A 20,972-nucleotide genomic window follows, 5' to 3' on the forward strand; every position below is an offset into this window, starting at 1 on the left:
AGGTGGACACAGGCAGGACCCCAAAGTGCCGCTGCCCACCATCCCACTTGGTAACTTACGGCCTCCTAATTTTCTGGCTCCCATCTACACCCCATGATCTCGCTGAAGCGCCCCCTTCAGGGTAACAGTTGCTATCCCCCATTAATTCCTTAAAGACCCCTTCCTCTGTGCTTCCTCTTCACCCCAACCTGCCCAAACTGAAAAGCTCGGCCACTTCACTCGTCACTTCTGCCTGCCAGGCCGGCACCGGACCCTCTTGGCCTTCCTCTCGCACCCCGAACGGCTTATCTGGGATATTTACAGCAGCGTTTTAAATGAGGCTTCTCTAGTGTGCTGCCCACCTCGACTCAACACAGCAGGAGAAAGAACAGTGCTGTGAAAAAGTATTTGCCCCCCCCCCAATCCCGCTGCTCTCCTCCTCCTTTCACCGGGTGAAGAAGTCATGGCACCCAGAGGGTCCATTCTTGGAAGGCCGCTAAACAAACAATTCCAGTCCCATCATCTCCGAGTCCTTCACATCGCCGCTGAGGAACTGTGGCTCACTCGCCTTTGGAGAATTGCTTCAGTTCATTGTGAGCGTCGTCCTCTCAGGTCACATGTAGAATTGCTTTGGGCTTTTCAGCACCTCATCCTGCTGCATATCCCACTGACCCTTCAGCTTCAGGTGATGAGACAGTTGGCTGCTCACACTCCTGGTTTCTTCCTTCACACCCCATCGCACCAGCACCTCCATGGCTTATTGTTGATCTGATGTTCTTCCAGACATGATGGGCCTGGAGTCATCCTCAGTGTTCTCCTTTTGAGCTGCCCCTGCTGTTTCTTTGCTCGGACTCTTGGAGGGTTCAGCTTTGCTCCTCTTTCTTGACAGGAAGTTCTGAATGTTTGTCTTAGCTAAGGCCAGAGAGGCCCTGCAGTTCTTTGGATGTTCTTCTAGAATGTCTCAATGGAGTTGTGGCTGTGCTCTTGAGGTCCTTATGCCTGGCTCCATGCACAGATGATGATGCTCACCTTGGTGTGCTGGATTCTTTGAAACGGCTTTGTCACTCTTTCTTTCCTGGTTGGTAAGTTTCAACACTGCTTTTCCATATCACTTCTCAAAAATCCAGAGAACCAACTCCTCGTGATGCTGTTGTGGTGACAACTTTAATCTCATGGTGACGGTCAACATGTGGGACATTTAAATTCAACATTAGTGAACTCTGGTCAGCTGTTTGAGTGAGTAATGAAGGGGGCGATTACTTTTTCACACAGGCAATCCAGGGCTTGGATAAATTTATTCTTCACATACAAGAAGTAGCCATTTAGGGATGGTGTCATAGGGTTACTCCAGTTGCCTTTATCTAATGTTACTTTTCGTGTAAAGATCTGAAGCCATTAATTGTGACAAAAAATCAGGGATATCAGGAAGGGATAAAATGCTTTTTCACACCTCTGTACGTAGCCTTAAGTCTTTTTAGTGAATGTGGCCATCAACAAGTTCACTGTGACTGCCATGTCCTTCTCAATGGAGGCTCTTTTAAGCACCTCCTACTGGGGTGAAGGGCGCTATATGATGTTAAGCACCGCCCTCTGGGGTGAAAGGCGCTATATGATGCTAAGCACCGCCCTCTGGGGTGAAAGGCGCTATATGTTTTTAAGCACCGCCCGCTGGGAGTGAAAGGCACTATATGATGCTAAGCACCGCCCTCTGGGATGAAAGGCGCTATATGTTGTTAAGCACGGCCCTCTGGGGTGAAAGGCGCTATATGATGCTAAGCACCGCCCTCTGGGGTGAAAGGCGCTATATGATGCTAAGCACCGCCCTCTGGGGGGTGAAAGGCGCTATATGATGCTAAGCACCGCCCTCTGGGGGTGAAAGGCGCTATATGATGGATGCGAAGCACTTGCCTGTGGTACAGCACAAGTGAAGCGCTTTCAGCGCGCAGCTGGCCTGGTGCCCGAGACGAGTGAAGTGATACCTTTGCTTCCTGCGACGCCCACCTCTCTGAATAAGGGTCTCATTATTCTACGGGTCGAGTGTACGCCAAGAACAGCAGGCTGCTTTTCCCGTCACTCGCCGCCAGCTCCAGTAGTCGAAAAGTCCAGACAGAGTGGCAAGCGAGGGAGTGCACGGCGATCAAAGACAGCCACTTTCCCTGCCAGCATGCCAGCCTTTTCAAGCCCTTCAGTGTGCCCCCACCCTGGACGCTCATCTTCTGAGTCTTCCCCACATTTGAGCTAACTGGTTGGGCACCAATCTGCCAGGCCACTTTTTTTTCCTCCCTCCCCAGAGGCAATGTGCCCGATTGACCAGCAGATGGCATCGCACTCCAGCGTTCTCCTCTTTACCGTAAATCCTCTAATTGAGTGGCACCACATTTTTTTTCCCCCATCATCATCTTCTGTGAATTTGTTGTCACCAAAGAGGGCCTGCAGCCACCTGCCCCGAGCTGGTAATGGGAACCTGGGGAAAAGTGGCATCTGCTCTGTGAATTAGCAAAACAATCAGTGCTGCACGCACCCAGGGCCCCAGGAGACAAAGTGTTTAATAGAAAAGGAGTTGGCACATCTGCCAGGCTCTGTGAACTTAGATGGGCACTCCACAGGTGCTTTGGTTTGTTCCAGTAACTTTGTTCTTTTACTTGCTGAGCCCCAAGAATAAAAGTGTCTAAAAGATGCCAAGTGTACCCAGCCCACCAACACCATCATCACTGCCCAGCTGTGTCCTGCCCTGCTCCCGGACCACCATACGTGCCTTAACCACTTGGGGAGACATGCAGCTGAGGTACAGCCATCTCTCGGGCGAGTTGTCTGGCGGGTGACGCTCTGGGGGTACTGCCGCTTGACTGTCATACCGAATTGTGCCCGACTCCCAGCGTGCTCCATGTCATGCCTAGCGGGTAATCCTGACTTCCATGGAAGGCCTACAAGTAAGAAGTGAACAGAGGGAACAAGGAGGCGCCAGAAGGGCTGTGTGGGGACCCCTGGTGGCTGAGGGTGGCCCTGCACTACTGTTGCGGTCATTGCTGTTCCACTGGGCCATTCACTGAACTCTGTGCCCACCTGTGGATTTCAGGCATGGCACAGGCACAATTGTGTATGGGATTCGCAAAACTTAACACACAGCCGGCAAACTAAGAAACTGGGGCAGACGGTGCCACCAACACTGAGACGATTCTTAGAGGTAACCCAAAGCCTCGCCTGGACCCTCACCATCCTCGGGACGCTGGCAAAGCCCCTCCTGACAGCTGGTGAGCCTGCAGCCAAAGGGCACTGGCCTGTCGCGGTGGTGCCTAGGACTGGGGGCGCGGCCGATGACTCTGCTCCTCCACAGCGGCCATCCTGTAACACGAGGAGAGCTCTTCCGCCTGCCCACCCGCTCCCACCGCAGAGCCGCATTCCTCCGCGGGTGACTCAGATCCTGTCTAGCAGTCGCTCACAAGCCGCTTTATTTTTAGACACAAGTGCTGCTGCTTTGCAGGTAACCAATTGTGGGAAGAATTTGCACTCCTCATGGGGTCAAAGGGCATGACGAAACAGCTGGGGCTCACCTGGGGCTGCCAGGCTGCCATCGGGCACCCCCCACCCAGTAACACGTGAGTAACAGCAGCAGGCCGTGATGAAGAGTGCAGACTCGGCAAACCGGAGGGGCATCACAGCGGCCACCTGGCACCTGCCCAAGGGCCATAAAATAAAAAGCTTCAGTGTCGGCCGCAGACGGCAGGCTTTCATCCCAGCGGGCAGGCCGACTGGAAACGCTTCATCGGCGAGAAAAGAGGAACGCGCAATACCAGCTCACGTAGGGCCTTTCACTTTACTGCTCTGGCACCACACACCTGTTTATAAAATGAGATGCCCAGCAGTGACCGAGGCACCGTGAGCATTCACTGTTCTTGTGGCGTTGGCACCAATGCAACTGCGGGTCACACGGGGAGCTGAGCTGACCACCTTGAGGAAGAGGAGGTTCAGCTTCAATGACATTGGCACGGGTACACAGCACAGGGCCATCGTGACCTGCACGTGTCCTCAGGACAGTGGCACAAAAATGGCACACAAGTAACGTAGGGAAAGACGGCGACATACGGAATACTGTGTGAATATATCAGAATAAATAAATACATAGACACACAGTACATGTGTACACGTAAATAAAATTAAATAATAACAAATAAATAATAATAATAAATAAATAAAACTTAGATACACACACACACACAACTAAAGACACACCAAAAGTAGAGAATATACAGAATACTGTGAACGTACATACAATACAAAGATAATATACAGTATAATATATATATATCTATATATCTACACATACACAGTAAAAATCTATCTATACTAATAAACGGCAAAGCCCTCACTGACCGACTCACTGACCGACTCACTGACCGACTCACTGACTGACCGACTCACTGACTGACCGACTCACTGACTGACTGACCGACTCACTGACCGACTGACCGACTCACTGACCGACTCACTGACTGACTGACCGACTCACCGACTGACCGACTTACTGACTGACCGACTCACTGACTGACTGACCGACTCACTGACCGACTGACTGACTGACTGACCGACTCACTGACTCGTCACTAATTCTCCAACTTCCCGTGTAGGTAGAAGGCTGAAATTTGGCAGCTCATTCCTTACAGCTTACTTACAAAAGTTGGGCAGGTTTCATTTCAAAATTCTACGCGTAACGGTCATAACTGGAAGGTATTTTTCTCCATTAACTGTAATGGAGTTGAGCTGGAAGGGCGGAGTTTAGTGTCACATCATCACGCCTCCCACGTAATCACGTGAACTGACTGTCAACGCAGTGCGTAGAAAACCAGGAAGACCTCCAAAAAGCGCTGAAGAAAACATGCATTATATAATTGAGAAGGCAGCGAGCGAGTGACATACACTACCATATTCATGAGTGTTGCTACCTCGGAAAGAAAGCACGATGTAAACCTAAACTTTAAATTAAGTTCATAGACAGGCTGACGCTGGCGTTTGTCATGCCCACAGGTAATGCGGGATACAAGTTTAATGAGAGGACGCAGGATATAAACGAGAGTTTTGATGACTTTGTAACTAAGTTCAAATTGCTGGTCAAAGGCTGTGCTTGTGGGGGATTGACAGTTAAGGCGGGTGGGGGAGTCGCGTCATCATCTGCCCTCCCATTCACCTCATTTCGCTCTGAGCTGAGCTCCGCGGCTAACGCAGTGTTACGACTTTGTGACGCTGCCACCAAATCCTCACAGACAAATCCACAAGTTAATCCACACGCTGTCTCTCGAGTTTCTCCACACTGAATCCTCCAGGCACTACTTACAAAAGGTCACATTGACAATCATCTTACGTTATTTTTAAAATGTTTCCTTTTCTTACCACCAGCACAGCTGAGAAGCTTCGATGCATGTGCTCCATAACGCGTTAAAAAATCACGCATTTAATCACATTTTGCATTCCAAACAAAGGGGAATTTCTGTCAATGCAGGATTTCCTGGTTCACCGATTACTTTGACGCACACATCAGAGCTACAAAAATGTACGAGTCTGAAGAAAGTGCGTTGCTACGACTGAGCGGAGGAAAATTTCATTTCTAAAGACTACCCGACGTAAGCCTTGATAAAAGCGGGATTTTGTACAAACTGTGGAAAAAGGAGTTTGCAGACCACCGACGCACTTCAGCCTTACGGTGCCATCTAAATGCAAAACATGTTACAGCGAGCACAGAAAGTGGGTATGATGTTAGCACTAGCAGTACGGGTTCGAGTGCCAACCAAAGGGTGGGCAGCCCAAACCTGATGAAATGACTGGCATCAGGACCAAAATGAGTCAGTCAACATCGGTCAGACGTACAAATTAAAGGACTCCGAGAGCAGAGGCAGAGGACCACCTGGTCTTTGAGCAGAACATTAAGCACCACGTCTGGAGAAGACCACCACTGCTTATCACCTCCCTAACACGTCCCTGTGATGAAGCACAGTGGTGGCAGCTACACGCGTTGGGGATGGGGACACTGCTCAGATCTGAAGATGTGAAGGATGTCACACCCCACGTTAAAGTAGAATGAGCCGACTCTGCCCTTCCTTCTACAGTCCCACCTGTCATTGATGCGGACCCCCAGGCACTTGTAGGAGTGGACCACCTCTACACACACTCTGTGATCAGTGACCAGATGTGGTGGCTCTCTGGTGTGGTGACAGTCATCACCAGGTCTTTGGTTTTGCTGATGTTAAGTTGCTGCCAAGTCTCAAAGTTCTCCCCCCCCAATCCCCCCCGACTCCTCTCCTGTGTCTCGTCCCCCTCAGAAGTTCAGAATCCCCCTGAGAATGTCTGCCAGTGACCTGACCTGCTCTTAGATTTCTAGTTGAAGGAGGACACAGGGCCGTTCATGTGGTGCTCCAGTGCTGCATTTCACACTCTGGTGGTCCACTCCACAGATAGACCATCATCCAGGACCCCACTGGCTCCTCCACCTGCATATCTCTGAGGTGACCCCTTAACAGGGATGGCTGGGTGGTCCTGAAGGTCATTGGAGAAATTGAAACACAGAATCGTCACAGTGTGTCAGATCACTGTGTCACCCACTTCAGTCTGATAGGCAGGGGGTCCAGGTGGTCCACCACTCATATAGTCCAGGACCATCCTCTCAAGGGTCTTCATGATGTGAGACCTAAGTGCCAGTGGTCTGTTGTTGTCAAGTGAAGAGGTGCCCACCTTACATTGCAGGGTGTTTTCCACAGCAGTGACACTTTCTGGATCCTTAGGGACAGACTGAGCAGGTGACAGGACACACCACAAAGGTGGTCAACCTTAAGAACTCGTTGAACTCCATCTGCTTTTCCTGTGAGTCCTCAGTCGTCTCCTTCCCTGGTCTCCAGTTATATGGACGGCCCACCCAGATGGTCAGAGGTGGCCCTGCCCATTCTGGTTGGCGTGGCAGGAGCTGTTGATGAAGCAGAGATGGTGTCAGGGGGTCTGGCCATTAGAAGGAGGTGGCAGTGGGAGAGGACATCATTAAAGAGTTTGTCCACCCGCCCCGTAGCTGCTGAGCCCTAATCGCTGGACTCCAGTGACGCCCGTCATGTTATTCCAAGTTTCCTTTCCTTTTTCTTTAGCACTCACTGTGTGTCCTTCAGCGTCAGTGTCCTTCTGTGTCACCGGCTTTGATCATCTTCTCTTCTCTTCTCTTCATTCAGGAGACCTCACAGCTCCTCAGCAGTCCACGGCTTGTCATTGTCTTGGAGGGTCCCACTGTGTCGACACAGTAGTTCATATGATGCAGTGACAGAGACCCTCGATACTATCCCCATGTGACTTGCACGTCATTTCCCAGTCTGTCATTCAGAGCCATTTCAGCCCCCCATGTTGGCCATCTTCAGTGTCCTGGTGGTGACAGGCTGCCATCTAACTGGCTTGTCGCTGATAAAAGGCTGAATCAGGCTGTGGTCAGATCTCCCTACAGGTGCCAATCAATTACACGTAAAGCCATCTTTAATATTTGAATACCGCCAGTCTGACTTGTCACCTCCTCGAGTGGCACTGGTCACAAACTGATAGAAAGGTGTCATCCTTTGCTCCAAAGCCACTTGACTGAAGTCACACCTGCAGGGTCAGAGCGCGTCATCACTAGAGGAGGAGTAGAAACTTTGGTAAGGATGATGTCATTTATGTCCCTGGGCGAATAACGTGGACGTCGGAGTTCCCTTACAAGTTTGGTCCGCTCCCTTTCACACCCTTCCTCACTCACGTTAGATGAGCAGCGCCCCCTGCTGTCTTTAATCACAGCGCACGGGGTCTCGGTCTGCTCGAAGAAGACGTCCAGCGTTAACAGGATTAAGGCAGCTGCACTTGGATGCTCCAAGGCCGCTAGAAGTGCAGACGGCTCAGCCATCCAGCGTTTCCCGTTACGACTGACACGACGGCCCAGTCCAGAATCCTCGTCACTTTGCTTTTGCACACATGGTGCCACGTCGTCCTCTCCGTCTGTGGACAAGCAGCTCCTGCATGTTAGGCTTACGGTCAGATGATTACACCTGCTACACTTCGGACACCTGCTTTGGTTTTCAGAGGGTCTCTTACGGCTTCAGGTGGTCCAGACAAGTGGTCCTCCTCCTCCTCGCGACTCCATCCAAGTTGGCAGGCGCCAGGGTTTGTGTGCAGTGCCAGTCTCAAATCCATTTCTCCGACTTTTAGTGGCTCCCGTCAGTGACAAGCCAAGCAACTGGCAAACAGGTTGAGAATAAAAAAAAAAACAGCAATGCGAGGAGAGCCCCGAAGATGCCAGTCCACCGACGAGTGCCACCCACTCTAGTGAGGGGGATCTGCCAGGAAGAATCAGACCACCAGCTTTTGTTTCGTTGTCCTCTTCAAGCAGGCGAGGACCACGGAGGCTCTCAATGGACCATTAAAGACGTCACTGATGAGGTCAGCTATTCGGCCATTCCTGGCTTCTAAAATTCCACCTGGACCCGATGCCCTGTGCCCAATGCCAGAAGGGAGACCACCGACATATAGAGGGTCCCTGTGAATTCAGGAGTCCGCCAGCTGGCGTTCTTAAACTCTGGGTAGTGAGTTACCGCCATATTTAACGGGTTGTGCGGTGGGCCACTGACACTGCCCTGTCAATCGTCTGTGATCCCCCACCACCACACTGACAATCATCTGGGTCTTCAGAAAGGAATGTGTCACAAAGACACTAAAAAGGACCGAAAAAAAGTTTAAGAGCCCCCTGAGCTGCTCCTGCATCAGTTCAATAAGAAAGTGACATAACGTTAGTCCCACTTGGGGTCCGAGGGCAGCCGGTCAGAGGCCAGGTGTTTAAAACAAAAGAAGTACATGGCATCAGCTGGACATAAAACCCTGGTGGGCCTTCTGAGGGTGGCACACCCAAGCAGGTGATGCCAAGTGAGACGCCTGAAGCAAGGCCCACCTCAAGCCATGTTAGTCGAGTCCGGATGTCCCAGCCCCTCCCCGGCCCCCCATCCCAGCTCCTTCCCGATTACGACAGGCGGGCTTGATTAGCAGATAAGACACTGAGGGGGGACGCATCCCTCACGCCAGCAGCAGACCAGAAAGCACAGATCAATCAGGCTACCAGCAGCACTCCATCAACAATGGCCGACGGCCGCCATCAAAGCGGCTCCTTGGAGGGGGGAGACGGGAACGGGGAGTGCTGGAATTTCCGTGATGCTTATCTTGTGCCTTACAGCTGGAAAAATGAAAGAAAATGAAGGGGGAAAAAAATAAAATAAAATAAGCGTGTCTGGGACGGTCCCATCACCCAGATGCCCTGCGCTCTCAGGATGCCCACTTTCAACTTGTGTGAACTCGGCAGCCAGTGAGGACTGGTGGGGTGTCAGGAGTGACCGCTATGCCCCCTAGCCCCTGATATATGAAGATTCTGGGGAAAGGCGCTATATAGAATAAAGGTGGTCTGCTCAGGTCACATGATCTGTGCTCTGATTGGCTGATAAGCCCAATGGCTCCTTCCAGTACAAATCCGAAGCAGTTAGGAGTTGAAGGAGACGGCGCTTCATGCAAATTGAAACCACAGGAATTTACTGAGGGATGGAGGAGGACAAAGGCGGTGACACGGCAGCCAAGACAAACAGCAGCTGAGTGACGTCATGGCCGTCAGGACTTCCTCCAGTGACGATGCCCTGCGACTCGGCCGGGATTCACATGGAAGGAGAAGGAGACGTCTCCCCAAAGGGCAGCGGTGGGTTCACTCACATGTAGTCGTGAAATGCTGTGGGGCTATCAGTGGCATCGCCACGGCTCTCTTGATGAACTCTTTGTGATGTTCGTTTACAGCGGCGGTGGTCCGATGACCTCTTTGGGTCGCAGAGAAGCTTCCGGAAAAGCGCAATTTTAGTCTCAAATTGCCTGCACTCATCTAAAGCTTTGTGAGGTTCAGCCTGGGGACAAAGGGGCCTTCGTTTAAATCACAGATAGCCCCCCCCCCTTGGGTGGGCAGCTTTGACCTCAAGAACTCGGTTACGAGACAAACTAACCCCCTGGTCCGGAAGGGTCTCTAAGGGGACTGGAAATGACAGGCTACAGCTTGAAAGAGGCCGGGTGGTCTCAGTAGGAAAAAGGGCCAGAGGTGGCGAGAGGACGCTAGGTGCCACTAACAAGGGGTGGAATGTCGGTCATGGTGGGCGAGTATGCTAGGCGGCTCACAGGAGATGCTAGGGAATGACCTGAACGTGGAGACCCCGGGGGCCCTCAGATTATTCCTTGTTTCTGCCCGTCTTTGCCCTGTGTGTTTACCACCCGCGTTTATTAAATTTTACAATAAAACAGACGACCAGAGACCCTGCAACAGGTGATGCCAGCGGTCTTGAAGGTTTCTGATGAGGATCAACAAGAGAGGACGCTAAGAGAAGTGGGAATTCAGAGCAGAGTGTGGAGGGGGGAACAAAACTGGCCGAAAGGAAGGATGAAGAGGCGATGAGGGGAACCTCAAGAGACCACCGTGATGTTAGATGTGATGGCCATCATGGTCAGTGCCAGAGTGGACACTCTTTTTAACATCTATAAATGATCCAATACTAGAAGGAACAAGCTGGTTAAGTCTGACGATGATATCAGTGCGGTGGGAGATCACGGGGAGTCAGCAAAATCGCTAAAGAGGGGCCTGGACAGACGAGTGGACATTTAAAGTCAAGTTTAACACATCAGAAATACAAACGAGAGATCTGAGCACACAATGGAGGGGCCACCATATGAGAAAGACATGGGAGATGAAGTGGACTGGACGCTACCTACAGTGCATCCAGATGGCCGACAGAAGCCAGCAGCAAGGATAATGGCATGTTAGGTTATATAGCGCCCCATAGGACTGCAGTGCAAGTCAGTGGAGGGCACACGGACCCCAATGAGAATATGAGCACAACACGCAGATGTTCTGCAAAGCTCCATTCTACAAGTCGGGTAGTGACAGGTGCAGTCCCCCTGAGTGTCATGGAGACCCCTAGTACATTGGAGCTCCACTGGGCCCAAGGGGAGATCTTACTACAGATGGGGCACCAAAAAGAACGACATGCAAATGCCACACTGGCTTTGCCCAGGCCTGGGATTTAGCAGTGTGCCAACCACTACATGGCCCTTATATGATCATCATTGACTTTAACAGAGTGGCTGCACATACTAAATGTATCAAAATGGCAATTTCAGTTTCAGGAATCTATCAACCTTAATAAAAGGAAAAAATGTGTGTGTCTGTTATTCCAACAGATGGTGCACCATAAACATTAACACTACTTTTACAAATCCCATACCAAATGGAATATAACAGAGTCATATGCATTGCATTTGTCATTCCAACAGATGGTGCATCATAAACATTTGTAGTAATGTACTTTATTGAAGGCTGAAAAACACAAGGAATACTGGGAAAAGACGCAGGAGGAACACGTAAGGCAAGAGATACCAAATATTTTTATTTGTTTAATTACCTGCATTTGACATAAATGATCAACCACGACAAACTCCGCGCCACGTCCATCAGTCAATACTGAGATCAATCAGCACGATTACATCTCCAAGTTCTGATGTAAGCCACTTGAGTTTCCTGTGCCACTCGTTTGCCATATTGAGATTTACGTTCAACTGCCAAGCAACCTGGCTGTCCAACCTGAACCTGCTGAGCAATGCCAGCATCCCACCAAAGTAGTGCCGACATGGGCAAACAGAACTACAAGGGACTGAAGTGCCAATCGTGAAGGGTGAGCTCACTTGGGCTTTTTGTTAATCATGAGGACAATCCGTGCTTTGCTGGAGTTTTGTCTGCCGTGGCACCAGAGGGCGAAGACGTGCCGCATGCTGGTCAGAAGGGCAAGAAAGAATTTCACTGCCATCTGTACGTGAGACGATAAACAGCAACTTCAGCATAACAGCACACTCCAGTATGGCACACGTCACCAGATTACTACTACTGCCCATCAGTCACAGCGCCATGTCTCGTCACTCTTTCTGCTATGTAGCGCCTTTTCTTTCTGTCTATCCATCACATTTATTTAGTGTCAATTTTATCGACTTTACATTTATGTAGTGCCTTTCTACCTATTGTCAAACATGGGGGTCTGGTCCGACTGTTACACTGTGTGGAGTGACGGCTCCAGTTCCTGTTCCCAGGCAAGGGGACGTCCCACCTGAAGACACATGATGACACGCCCACTCTCAAAACCACGCCCCTTCTACTCCAGCTGTTATAAAAGACGACAGTGTGACACATGTGTGCAGGGGAGCCAGCTTGGGGTCTTTGGTGACAGTAATTACCCTGCTGGACCAGGGGCGTGCACTGCATACTCATGTCTTCTCTTCTCCTCTCTCTGCAGAAGGGAAGATGGGCACCCACTCCATGTCTGACACCATTATATAGTGCCTTTTATCTATCGATGTATTGATTATTTAGTGCCTTTTATCTATCGATGTATTGATTATTTAGTGCCTTTTATATATCGATCACACAGTTTATTATTACTTATTATTTGGCTAATGTTTTTCCAGGTGGCACACTGGCAGGTGAAGTGATTCGCTTGTGGTCACACAGTGTCATTAGGGGACTTGAGCCTGCAACATCAGGGTCCGAAGTCCAGAGTCTTAACCCACGACACCATACTGCCTGATAGCCATTATATAGCGCCTTTCGCCTCTATCTATCCGTCATGTAATCTATTATTTCTTATTAATTGGCCGACGCTTTTATCCAAGGTGACTTGCAATATCGAATATCATTTCATTTTTTTGTTGTTATATTGGAGCACAGGCAGATGAAGTGGGTCACGGTGGGTCACCGCTCTGATGACCACACTTAAATTACCAAAGGTGAACCCAACACCCCTCCAAAGTGCATCGCAAAGACATAAAGTGGGTCGCAACAGCAAAAAGGCTGCTGCACACTGGCATGGACCACCGCCACCCCTACCTGTGGAGGAGACCCTCTGAAGCCCTGTGCGTGTGTGTCATGTACCCACATTCTCATCTTTGTAAAAGTTAAGGCAATTATTTTACCTGAGAATGTGTGATGCTGCTCTGTGGCTGCACTTGGTGAAAGGCGCTATATTGGACACTGACACAGAAAGTGAAACTGAAGACCACCACGATGCCTTCAGGTTGATTGTACAATAAATGGAGTTTCCCATATTGGGACCCTCCAAGTCTTTTGATGCGTCTCTTGTTATATTTCAACACCATTTCATCCATACTGGAGTATTGTTGCCCGCGGTGCCTTTATATAGCGCCATTCCCACCCACTTCCAGTCCCCATCCATTTTCTTAATCTGCTTTATCCTTTGTGCGCCCATCCCAGCCATCATCGCACACCTCCAGGTCAGGACGCCAGCCCACCGCAGGGTGACGACACATACTGACAAACCCCCCAATATTAGGGGGGTAATTTAGAAGCACCGATCCACAGAACTCCATCGGACTCAGTGGGGTCCTGGCTGGACTGTATTCCTGAGCGCTTCGTCCTGAACACCACATTACTGATGGTGACCACGCAGATGACGTTACCTTACTGGACACGTCACCCACAAACCTCACTGGAGCCACGTCGGGGTCTGCATGTGTCCCTGCAGAAATCTGGGGTCAGGAACAACGCAGGTGACATCATCATCAAGGGTCCGAAAGTGGAGCAGGTCTTAAGAGTCCACACGCCCTCCGATGGCAGGTGCTCTTTGGAGATCAGACTCGGGATCGGACCCTGCTGCTTCTACCATGGGGTCTCTACAAAAACTCTGGTGCCACTTTAAGACAAGAAGCCATCACATCTGTGCCCTGCCAGTCCTGCTCTGTGACTTGGAGACTCGGACCACCCTGGCCTCCGACATACAAAGGCTTGAGTCCTTCCTCCTACTCTGGCCTTACTGGTGCAGCATTGTATGGAATTCCCAAGTCGCCATCACGGCCCACCATTGACTCGCAGCATGCTGTATGTCTGGACAGACAAGAAAACTGCAAGGCACAGAGGTCACCCCAGCCAGACTGGAATACAGCAACTTGGTGACGAGATGCCATCTAGGTTACCCTGGCATTGAACAGGTGCCATCATGACATCCAGGTGTGACGATGTGTTCACCTCACCTGCATGTCTTTGGACTGAGAAAGGAAACCAACAGGGACACGGCGAGAACATGCAAGGGTGGGCCCAGGACGTGACCCCTGGTCTCCCTGTTGCAAGGCCACAGCACTACCCTGGCTGGCACTGACCCATCTGCCTTTGTCCCTTTCCTCTCGACCAGCCTAATTCTTAGAGTGCCACTCCTGCGCCTCTCTCTTCCTGTCTATGGTATCTGCAGTATGGCGGTGCTCACGTCTTACTTTCTTATTTGTGGTGCTGCCTATTGGTCACACATGCAAGTGACAATGTCACAGTAGACAAGCGCCACTCCAGCACTCCTACACCAGTCACATCAGTGCCATGCGTGATGTCACCTCCTTCACCACACTTTAGTGGTCCACCGACGCCTTCAGAACCCCACCAAGTATCTGCCGATTCCTTTTTAGCAGCCGTCCCGCCTGCTCAACCCCACTATGGCGCGATGAGCTGAGCTGCGATGGGCCTTCACTTTGGAATGAGCGCGTCACCACAGCCACCACGGCCGCTGGTACAATTATAGGCACTGCGACTGTGGTGGCCCGGCCTCCTTATCAGCCCCGCGGGTGGCGTCGGCTGGTGGTCCGTCTCACTATCATCTCTCATCGGCTCATTCACTCCACTGACCGCGAGGCACGAATAGTCGCTCACAGCTGATTGGCTGGTGACGTCACTGTCATGTCAAAGCCGATGTCAACTGTGCAGGTTTATTTATGAACCCCAAGAGTAAAGGTGGTCACACAAGCCTTTGGGGTCCACCGCACAGAAGAACGAGGCACTGGGGGGCTGCTGGGTGAGGTCACAAGGAGAGGGTCGCTTTATTGATTGGTTTGGGGGATGACAGATTCGGGGTTTGGGGCTTCTTCATAAAGGACCATTACAGCTCCAGACCACCAGGTGTCTCCACCCAGAATTTGAAGTTTTTTCTCTAGTTGGTCCAACAAAACCCGAAGTCCCCCAACAGAGACCCTGGATCAGCCTCACATGGTAAAGGCATCAGGCCTCCATATAGCGCCTTTGCTCATGAGCGAGCTCTTATAAAGGGGGTCTTATGTGAGATCTGCGTGGCACTCACAGTCAGTGATGGGTGAGATGCACGCGCGCCATCAGGATTACCTCCTCTTTGCTGGCCTTCATGTCTCCCACGGGTGGCCAGCAGCCGCCATCACCGTCAGCCTCCTTCTGTCCTTCAGGAGAGGGGCGTCCATTAGCTGGGTCTGCAGATTAGGAGGGCAGAAGAAAGCCCCCTAAATCTGGCAGTGTCCCCCCCACTGGAAGGACAAGCGAGGTGCAGCTCAAGCATTCTGCAATGTTCACCCACCTGCTGCAGGAGCCCCCCCAGTCACGTATAAGTGCGTACTATAGGTGGGCTTGCAGTTCTGCCCAGCCGCCTGCCTGAAGGAGAGCTGCCGAGTCCTTCCAGGAGGTTCTCCGGCCTAAGCAGGGGTCTTCTGTGGCATTGTCAGAGCGGCCAGTGGGATCTCAGACAAATCCCCCCAAAGTCAAGGCGCTGGTGTGGTTACTCCCGAGTCCTGCTGCTTCTTTCATTTTACATCTCCTGAGAAGCCTTACGAGCTGCCCTGGTCTGTGCCTCACCACAATTTAATGGTGGGCTTCTTCATGACTGACATGCATAGTGAATTGGGGGTTTCCCTCTCTACACAGGTCCACGGGCACCTTTCTAAGTGATGCCTGGATTGGCCGCAGGTGGACCCCACTGAAGTCAGAAAAAGCAGAATTAAAGCCAACAGGGTGGGCCACAGCAGAGGGTCTCGATACGTCTAGGAATGAGAGATTTCAAGGTCACATGTGGTGCTGAGGTGTTACCCGTTCCACGGTGGCACTCGGGTCGGGTGGTTCATCATGTGGTGGGTTAGGCTCCCCACCTGGTCACTGTTGTCACTTTGTCATTACAGCTTACTGAGTGCGGACCGATGGCAAAAATGACACATCATAAAAATATGAGGAAAGTGCAGGGGTGTCAAGTCCACCGACACACACACACACACACACACACACACGGTGTGTCTTGTCACACCTGTTTGCACAGCACTTGTCATTTTTCAAATGCTGGGCGTTTCTCACCTGTGGCGCTCAGTAGTTATTGTGCCTTTTCAAAAAATGCAAAGCTTTTATTAAAGGAAAGTCCCTGTGCAGCCATTTTAAGCAGGGGTAGCATGCCATGGTGGTGCCAGAGCTCCCACTCCACCCAAATGTCTGTGTGGCCGTCCTCTTCCAATGTCTTTGTATTCCAACAGATGGCACTTCACAAATATTTGTGGTAATGCTTTTTATTAATGCAAATGTTTGTGATGTGTAACTTTTGGAACAACAAATGACAATGCATTTATTAGGAGAAGTGCTTGCAATGCACCATCTGTTGGAATGATATATATAACGCATATTACAAAGTGCATTCCAAATGGCATATAACAGGGACATATTCATTGCATTTGTCATTCCAACTGATGGCGCATTATAAACATTAACATGGCTTTTACAAATCCTATACCAAATAGCATAACATAGGGACATATGCATTGTGTTTGCCATTCCAACACATGGTGCATCAGAAATGCTTCTGTGCATTCTAATGCATGTTTTTACTTCAAATGTTTGTGATGTGCCATCTGTTGGAATGAGAAATGCAATACATTTTATTACTACATGCATTACAACACACATTCCAAAAAGGTCGGGCACTGCAAACTTCAATGCTGAGGTGAATGTTAATTACTTCAAATTCAACCTTTCTTAGCTTTTTGTTAAAGTGGACGAGCTGTGCTGCCTGCCTAAGTGTCTGTCTGTCTGTCTGTCTGTGTGCCCATCTGGCTGGTACTACAAGTCTCCGTCATTACAACATCACAAATAACTCAGCTTTTACAAATCTTATACCAAATGGCATAACACAGAGATATATGCATTGCATTGGTTAGTCCAACAGATGGCACGTTACAAACATTTGAATAAAAAAAACGCATTACTAGAAATGTGTGTGATGCGCCATGTGTTGGAAAGACAAACGCAATGTGTATGTCTCTGTATAATGCCAAATGGTGTCGGTATTCACAACCATTAAAAAACACATTCCAATAGATGCCGCCCTGCAAGCGTTAACCCCGATTACACAGAGGTCTACGTCGATTACTAAAATGCCAGCCTATCGCAGATGGGCACCACAGCTGGTCTAAATATAAACTGAGAGTCCCATAAACTTGTGCCACACAGAGTTGGAAGATTGGTCGCCCAAATAGGACGAGCATGAAGAAGACGAGGCTCAGCCCCATTTATCCTGTGCCCAAAACGACGTCTCAGAGGCCGGTGGCTCTGCCAAGCAGCGCGGTCCACAAATTAGACGTCTGCAGGCCTGCAAGCCCATTTCACAAAGTCTTCCTTTTCCGTAGCCGCTGTTTATAGAAGCCGAGGAATGTGTTTTGAATTATGGGAGGCTGGATGGAAATTCTTGTGGCCAGGCTGCACTTTTTATTATGAAGGGGGTGGGCATGGGGGTGGTGGTGGTCCTCATTCATACACCCCACCAAATAACAGGGAGTGGGGGTTTTGCCTAATCCTTCCATTAGTTCCCACAAGCCGAAAAAACCGGGAGCAGAGAGACGAAGTTATGATGGGGGGGGTAAAAAAAAAAAAAAGCCCAGAGCAGGCTTGGCTGACCGGGGTGGGGGGGCACTTAGTCACCGCAGGGGTCTGCAGAAACATTTGAAGTGCTTGGCGTTCACCCCCAGTGAGCTGCCCAGTCCAGTCTCTTGTCCATTCAAAAAAGCCTCACAGCAGGGTACCAGCTTTCGTTTATATAGCGCCTTTCACAGCAGAAGGTTGTGGGTCGTACCCTGGCAGTGCCGCGACAATGCGGCACACAGCTGGCTGTGGGGAGCCAAGAAGGCCGATCGGAGTTGCTAATAAATAATCGATAAAACGCGAAGCTCCCGCCGCCATGCCAGCCCTCGGTGAAGCGACGGACTTTGTTAGTGGCCACTGCTCGGACTCGGGATGCCCCCCGCCGCAGGTAGAGCGCAGCGGCTTCACCTTAAAAGTCACCGGCAGGTGCGGCGTCGTCGTTTATTTCGTTTCGTTTTTCAAAGGGGGGCTGCAAGAGCGGCTAAGAATGAGCTGCCGAGAGAGAACTCCGTGTGCCGAATTCCAGGAAGTCTGCGTCACGCCCTCCTCCGAACATCAGGCTGTACAGATGACCGGCCCGGGAGGCGTGGGGGGTTTGGGCGCACGACATTCCCGAGGGCCGACGCGCTTCCTGAGGCGAAGGCAATCAAGGGGTCTTGTGTGAAAACACACCCGCCGGAGACTCGGCATCGGGCCGTCGCGTTTCAAGGACTGAAAAAAAACGAAAAAGGTAAAAAAAAAACAAAAAAACAAAAAAAAAAAACACCGCGCGCCGGTCGGGGGTGGGGGGGGCACATCAATGCGGAAACACAAAAGAGGCCTAAATTTAGAAGAAAGGCGCTTGGGGCGAGGGAGCCAGCACAGTGACAGATTTCTGACACCCTCTCACACACACACACACACACACATAATAAACTACACACACACAACTACAGTGGTGTGAAAAACTCTTTGCCCCCTTCCTGATTTCTTCTTCTTTTGCATGTTTGTCACATACAATGTTTCTGATCATCAAACACATTTACCCATTAGTCAAATATAACACAAGTAAACACAAAATGCAGTTTTTAAATGATGGTTTTATTATTTAGGGAGAAAAAAAAATCCAAACCTACATGGCCCTGTGTGAAAAAGTAATTGCCCCCTTGTTCAAAAATCACCTAACTGTGGTGTATCACACCTGAGTTCAATTTCCTGATTACTGCCACACCTGTTTCAATCAAGAAATCACTTCAATAGGAGCTGCCTGACACAGAGAAGTAGACCAAAAGCACCTCAAAAGCTAGACATCATGCCAAGATCCAAAGAAATTCAGGAACAAATGAGAACAGAAGTAATTGAGATCTATCAGTCTGGTAAAGGTTATAAAGCCATTTCTAAAGCTTTGGGACTCCAGTGAACCACAGTGAGAGCCATTATCCACAAATGGCAAAAACATGGAACAGTGGTGAACCTTCCCAGGAGTGGCCGGCCGACCAAAATTACCCCAAGAGCGCAGAGACGACTCATCCGAGAGGTCACAAAGACCCCAGGACAACGTCTAAAGAACTGCAGGCCTCACTTGCCTCAATTAAGGTCAGTGTTCACGACTCCACCATAAGAAAGAGACTGGGCAAAAACGGCCTGCATGGCAGATTTCCAAGACGCAAACCACTGTTAAGCAAAAAGAACATTAGGGCTCGTCTCAATTTTGCTAAGAAACATCTCAATGATTGCCAAGACTTTTGGGAAAATACCTTGTGGACTGATGAGACAAAAGTTGAACTTTTGGAAGGCAAATGTCCCGTTACATCTGGCGTAAAAGGAACACAGCATTTCAGAAAAAGAACATCATACCAACAGTAAAATATGGTGGTGGTAGTGTGATGGTCTGGGGTTGTTTTGCTGCTTCAGGACCTGGAAGGCTTGCTGTGATAGATGGAACCATGAATTCTACTGTCTACCAAAAAATCCTGAAGGAGAATGTCCGGCCATCTGTTTGTCAACTCAAGCTGAAGCGATCTTGGGTGCTGCAACAGGACAATGACCCAAAACACACCAGCAAATCCACCTCTGAATGGCTGAAGAAAAACAAAATGAAGACTTTGGAGTGGCCTAGTCAAAGTCCTGACCTGAATCCAATTGAGATGCTATGGCATGACCTTAAAAAGGCGCTTCATGCTAGAAAACCCTCAAATAAAGCTGAATTACAACAATTCTGCAAAGATGAGTGGGCCAAAATTCCTCCAGAGCGCCGTAAGAGACTCATTGCAAGTTATCGCAAACACTTGATTGCAGTTATTGCTGCTAAGGGTGGCCCAACCGGTTATTAGGTTCAGGGGGCAATTACTTTTCACACAGGGCCATGTAGGTTTGGATTTTTTTCTCCCTAAATAATAAACACCGTCATTTAAAAACTGCATTTTGTGTTTACTTGTGTTATATTTGACTAATGGTTAAATGTGTTTGATGATCAGAAACATTTTGTGTAACAAACATGCAAAAGAAGAAGAAATCAGGAAGGGGGCAAATAGTTTTTCACACCACTGTACATTTGTTACATATTATACACACTTGTGTGGGGTAGAAATTGATGCCCTTGACTATCAGGATACCATTAGAGTGATTTGAAAAAAACAGCCAAAGCACTCCTGGTGTGCACAACAGCCGTCACTGCTTGACATGTCAGTCATTTTGAATTTATTTTTTACAATTGGCTGCAACTTCAGTTCTTCAGCAGCAACTCCTCCAGTGTCCTTCCTAATGGTCACCTCCCTCAGCTCATCCCTAATTAGTCATCTTTATCAGAGAAACCTTTGGAATTGCACTACCATTCGGTTCACTTGGGCTTTAAGGTCCTGGCCTTCCTAAAGTTCAATTCTGGCTGAACAAAATGGCCAAAATGAAACAAATGGCTTTCTCAAGAATGTTGGTGATGCGCCATCTGTTGGAACGACAAACACAACACGTGCCCTCATTATACAGCTTTAGGTGTTGGATTCGTAAAAGTTAATGTTGGTGATGCGCCATGTGTTGGAATGAGCATGCCAGACAATGTGAGCATAGCAACCAGATGGACACACAGACACTCTTTATGAAGGTGGACACACACACACACATTTATTACATTCACCCTTCTGTGATGTTCAGATTTCACGCCCTCTGCCCATAGAAATGTCACAACAGCGCGTTGTTCACAATGGCACGCCATTCGGTGCCATTTGAATGACAAATGACGTCAGCGTTCCAACAAGACGCCCTCTGCAGC

The 20,972-nt window shown here is 49.6% G+C and overlaps 1 protein-coding gene across 2 annotated transcripts in view; it reads right to left on the reverse strand.

Moving 5' to 3' along the window:
* The window catches only part of myo1d (myosin 1D), a 49,755-nt gene that overhangs the window by 15,264 nt on the left and 13,519 nt on the right, over window positions 1–20,972 (reverse strand). The gene's annotated exons all lie outside the window — the stretch shown is intronic.

Source organism: Polypterus senegalus, chromosome 17, assembly GCF_016835505.1.
Source record: "Polypterus senegalus isolate Bchr_013 chromosome 17, ASM1683550v1, whole genome shotgun sequence".
In the NCBI taxonomy this organism is placed as follows: domain Eukaryota; kingdom Metazoa; phylum Chordata; class Cladistia; order Polypteriformes; family Polypteridae; genus Polypterus; species Polypterus senegalus.